The sequence below is a fragment of the Pyrus communis genome, chromosome 17, assembly GCF_963583255.1.
Source record: "Pyrus communis chromosome 17, drPyrComm1.1, whole genome shotgun sequence".
Classification (NCBI taxonomy): Eukaryota; Viridiplantae; Streptophyta; class Magnoliopsida; order Rosales; family Rosaceae; genus Pyrus; species Pyrus communis.
In genome coordinates, this window is record NC_084819.1 from 14,675,137 (window position 1) to 14,681,136 (window position 6,000).

A 6,000-nucleotide genomic window follows, 5' to 3' on the forward strand; every position below is an offset into this window, starting at 1 on the left:
GTCAATCATATGCACGAAGATTTCAACCATTTAGATAGAAACAATAACAGAAAATATAATGAAATTGAAGGTTACGCACGTCCACATGTCTCAAAAGATTAAGAATGCTCAAACACATAAAAAAGTGAAGGGGCAAATCGAGAAAAGATCACAAGTTGAGGGGGAAATTTTTAACTACGAAAAAAGGTGGCAAATACATTGGCATTGCACTTGTAAATCGGAAGAAGACAGAATTAGAATCCCCATCATTCTTTACATTATTTTTATTAAACATGTGTTCCTTTTTAAACTTTAATCAGGACGCTTTGACTAAAGGCCATGTCATCATATTTAATCTAATTTTATTAATGTATTTATTGTGTTTAATAAAAAAAATTATTGTGTTTTTAAAACCAAAATTTCATATTCGTCTTTCAAAATTTGTCCCCTTTTTTTTTTTTTTTTTTTTTTAGTCAAACAATAGATTTGTTTGATTAGGGAGCTAACGGAGTTCGAACCAAAGTCATGGTGCAAGGATAACACTCATCTTCACCATTATGGTAGAGGGCCACTTGCAAATTGTTAGGATTTTAGTTGTATGCTCTATTTTTGTTTCCTTATTTGTTAGGATTTTAGTTATTAATTGTTGGTGTACTCCAAAGGCTTGTTATATTAACACCCTCACGTTTACTTTTTTAATTAAAATTTATCTTAATACACCACACGTTCTTTCCCATAACTCACACCCCACATTCTTTCATATAATACCCTCACACCCCACACTCTTCACAAGGATTTCTTCCTCTTTTTATTTTTTATTTTATTTTATTTTATTTTTGTCAATGCTATGTACCGTTTGATACAAAATCATTTATGTCATACAAGGATTTACTCGATTTTTTTTCTAAATAGTGAATGTGGATGCAAATTTCCGCCGTCTTGTATGATCAAATTATCAGAAACATATCAGCTCAGTGTGGTGGGAGGAAAGACTTACCTGCTAAGCCTAATCAACGCTGCACTCAATACCGAGCTCTTCTTCAAGATAGCCAATCACAGCATGACAGTTGTTGCCATTGACGCCTCGTACACGACTCCTTATGTCACAGACATGGTGGTTATTGCACCCGGTCAGACCACCGATGTTCTCGTCAAATTCAATCAACTTAACGGATCTTATTACATGGCCGCCACTCCTTACGCTAGCGCTGATGCTACCGCCGTTGGCTTTGATAACTCGACAACTAGAGGCATCATCGTGTACAAGGGCTACACGTCATCAACCCCTATTATGCCCTCTATGCCCAACCCTAGCGACACGCCGTTGGCGAACAAGTTCTTCACCAATCTCACCGGCTTCCCTGGTGGGCCTCACTGGGTCCCGGTCCCACGTGAGGTGGACGAGCACATGTTCGTGACAGTTGGCGTTCACTTAGCGATGTGTCTCGAAAATGCCACGTGTCAAGCCATATTTAATAACCGATTATCTGCAAGCATGAATAACGAGTCATTCGTGACCCCGACCAATATGTCCATGCTGGAAGCACATTTTAACAACGTGAGCGGGGTCTACACCAGAGATTTTTCCCAACGAGCCTCCGGTCAAGTTTGACTACACGGACACGAACCTTAGCCTCGACCTATCCCTAATATTCGCGCCAAAATCAACCAAGGTCAAGACGCTAAAGTTCAATTCGACAGTACAATTAGTGTATCAGAACACAACATTTTTGGCCATCGAGAACCACCCGATGCATATCCACGGCTTCAATTTCCACGTATTGGCACAAGGGTTTGGAAATTATGATCCGATTAATGACCCCAAAAAATTTAACTTCGTTAATCCGCAAGTACGTAACACAATTGGTGTGCCGGTCGGAGGATGGGCTGTGATCAGGTTTCGAGCAAATAATCCTGGTTAGTTTTCTTAATCATCTCATTAATTAAGTTTCTTTGTATTTGAAATCTGTTATAAATAAATAATTTATGATTATTTGTTTTAAATTATTGTTTCAGGTATCTGGTACGTGCATTGTCACTTCGACGTTCATCTGCCTTGGGGGCTGGCCATGGCTTTTGAGGTTGAAAATGGAGGGACGCCAGAATCTACTTTGCCTCCACCACCACCTGATCTGCCCAAATGTTAGAAGTTGTTTGAAAGACTCCTCAAGATACTGTTTCATTTTGTATTCTTGAAATTATAATACCGAGGTCAATTTCATTCGTTTGGTTACAAATGAATAACTTTGTAATAAACCTAGCGACAAATGTATTGTTTAAGTTGGTCATCAATGTTTGTCTAAAATCAAAATACCTTATTAATTATTAATAATTGAGGTACCTGTTAGGATATAAGGGTTTATGTGTCAAATGTAGTGAGTGTCATGTGTCATTACATCATTGGTCCTGTAATAAGTCTTGAGACAATTATACTGAGTGTATTTATAAATAAAGTCAAAGTCTTGTAATGATTATCCAGTTGTAATGTAAATATTGTTATTCAAAATTCTTTCTATCTCTTCGATGACTTTCAGCTTCCTTCATTTCTTGCTTTCTCTGTTGACAGTGCCCTCATTTATTCATGAAATGATCTGACAGTCTTTTACTTATTTAACTATGTTACTTCTTATCTCGTATTTTCTAACGAGAATACATTTTTATAGCTAGTCTCCTAATATTTTTTTGTATAAAAAAGTGAAGTTTTACATTCGACTTAAATGAATGATAATAACATTTAATATTTGTTTTGAATATAATACCTCTTCAGTGAATTATCCCGTCCCCTTGCTGGAATATCATTTTTTGATAAAAAAACAACCTCATGTATGAACATCATTTGGATTTCTCTCTAAACTGTATTCCCCTTTATGGAAGAATGTAAATGGTCTAAATCGCATTGGGCCCCAAATCAGCAAATGATAGGTTTCTGCGCTATTAGAGATTTGCGTTACCCATCACATCAGACCTCCACATTAGTTCCTATTACAAAATGTTGATAATCATGTGTTTAAAATCTTATAATTAACAGCTGTTCATAATAATCCTTATGAAAATTGCTTTCCCTCTAATCTTCTTTTAATGAATCTTTACCTTATCTTATATATAACATGTTAACGAACTTTAGCGTGACTACTTACAATTCATTATTGTTTTAATTGACTACTACAATTTGATTTTACACGCATTAATAGTTTCTCTTGCATGTGATTAAGTTGTGTCCTTGTTGTCTAGTTTGACTTCGAAATGAATTGGGATCTCGTTTTGATAGCCTTGATCACATTGCAGGGTCGGTTTCCATACGTGGGATGTATGTACTCACCTCTCTAGTATAGGTGATGAGTAAGAGTGATTCAAATAACATTATTGGTTGAAATGTGCGCCTTTTCCGACCTTATCTACTCCTAAACAATAAGACCCTCATACATGTACAATAATTGGAACAGAAGTTTTACCGTCTAGTTTTAGGGATTATGCTTCAATTAATGTGGCAAATCTCCTCCAAAATTCATTGCCACTAACATTCATGCATGGCTGTAAGGGGCCAGGAGCAAATGCAGGATGAAACTTTCTTGATGATTCTTGTGAAACTGGACCAAGGGCATATGTAGGGGCACCGCCATAATTCGAAAATTCTTCCATGGCGCGGTGAGGGTTTAGACGGTTGTTTTTCGCGAGATAAGGCAATAATATTCCTACATTATAAAAACATTTGATAAAGAATGTTAGTACTTGTACATCAAATTAGAATGCTATGATATTATATTAGATAACCACTAAAACACTAAACTTAAGAAAAATCATCGATCATATGCATGTAAATTCCGGAAAGAGATCCTCTCTGAATCTCTTCCACCAAAGCTACCGGATCAAGTGATTCAGACCCTTGAAATTTGATCCAACGACTAAAATTATTGTAACTTTTAAAGGGGGCCCCTGTTTTTAGCCGTTGGATCAAATTTCAAGGGTCCGGATCACTTGATCCGGTGACCTTGTTGAAAGAGATCCATCCGTAAATTCCAACCATTTAAATAGAAACACTGACATAAAATATAAAGAAATTGATGGTTACGCACCTCCAAGTGTCTCAAAAGATTAAGAATGCTCAACATGTAATTAAAAGTGAAGGGGCAAATTGAGAAAAAGGTCATAAGTCAAGGGGAAATTTTCAAGTAGGAAAATAAGTACCAATAAAAAATAGTAATATTTGGATATATGACATTACATTATTGCTCATAATTTTTATCTGTGATAAAAGACTAATAGCCTTTTCACCCCTTTTTCGTTGACAAAGAAAGCTCTTTTAATAGGTAGTTCAGATTTGTTCTTTTTTAAACTTTAATAAAGTCGCTTTGACTGAAGGCCATGTCCTCATATTTAATTTAATTTAATTTATATTTAATTATTGTGTTTAGTAAAAAATTATTGTGTTTTTTAGAACCAAAATGTCATATATATTGTAGGCATAATTTACTGAACAATTATGGAGGCCAGAGAGAGAGGGTGCAGCGACATAGAGCGATAAGAGATAGATGTGTAATTGTGATGTATGTTCTATTCCACCCTATTATGCCTTTATTTATAGTAGTAGGGAAGGTTAAATCCTTATCCTAATAGGATCACAACTCTAATAGGATAATATCTAACCCTAGAGAATATTCCAAGATATCCCTAAATACACTAGGATTTACACAATCACATTCCTAATCTAATAGGACTACAACACTCCCCCTTGAGTGTGTAAATACTCAACTAAATGGCACATCAGGTCTTCAGCGATGAAGTCATCTACACAATGAGCAAATGCAAGTCTTGGATTAATGGAAGAATGCATAAAAGGTAAAACTCATAAAACTTCGTTATGGTAAAACCTAATGTGGGAGAAAAACCCATAGACCAAGGAGAAAAGTGAGAAGTTGCATTAAGTCAAAACTTTACGTCTTCTGGACGTAAGTAGAAGAGCTCACAATAATATGATTAGCCCAAGATGGGTGCCTCGTCAAAACCTAGTTAGGTAGCAAAAACCCAATGGGAAAAATGCTCCTAATCGTGTGGAAAAATAGTACATTAAGATTAAGTGAGTATACTTCTGGATACTCCCCCTGAGTTTGATAGAACTTCCAAATGAGAACTACAAGCATTTGCATATGAATAGTTAGGCATACCAATTCCTCGGATAAGCTTCTGGAAGGTTGACTTCGGCAATGACGTCATGTAGAAGTCAGTAAGGTTGGCTGGGATCGGCTTGCATGACTTCAATCTCTTGATGCTTTATTGATATAAATGTAGACGCAATATGTCTTGGTGTTGACTTCGTTGATGTATCATGTCTTGGTTATGTTGATACATGCGACATAGTCTTTATGGATCGTCGTTAGCACTCAACGATGAATGAAAAACAAGTACTTCGAATATGCTCAAAAGAGCTCTCAACCATGTCTCACGTGTGGTGTAGTGAAGTGAGGTGAGTCTTGGAACGATTCGAAGGTTTCGCAACTAAGGTCATATCATGGACCTCCAAGATATTGCGATATCCCTAACGGTAAAGACATAACCATTCGGGGATTTTCCTTGTGCGGGTTTGATAAGTAACCAGTGTCAGCATAACAAACAAGGCAAGCATCATTCCAAGGATCAATGGGGTTGGATTCGCTTGAGATGCGTTGGGATTTGCCTAAATCCATAGTAAATGTTTTTAATACCAATTCAGTGGTTGCGTGTAGGCGTGGTGCTGCATATTTACCAATATATTAATAGTGAAGAAGATGTCATGTCTAACGCAATAAGTTAAGTACAACAAAGCGCAAAATTGAACTTAGATATGGAATTTCGTATTCCAAAGCCTCTTCAAGGGGTCTCATTTACATATAGCGTATGGAAGATCATAGGTATACTCAAAAGGTAACACCTTCGGGGTGTAGTTTGACTAGTGGACTAAAGTACCGTCAAAACAATGCTTCATCTTCAAGTCAAAGCATAAACAAGTTTTCCTAAGATCCTTCATCTCAAATTCCATCTTCAAGT

The 6,000-nt window shown here is 36.4% G+C and overlaps 1 pseudogene; it reads left to right on the plus strand.

Moving 5' to 3' along the window:
• Positions 1–922: 922 nt before the first annotated feature.
• On the plus strand, positions 923–2,499 carry LOC137722062 (laccase-7-like; annotated as a pseudogene).
• Positions 2,500–6,000: the final 3,501 nt, after the last annotated feature.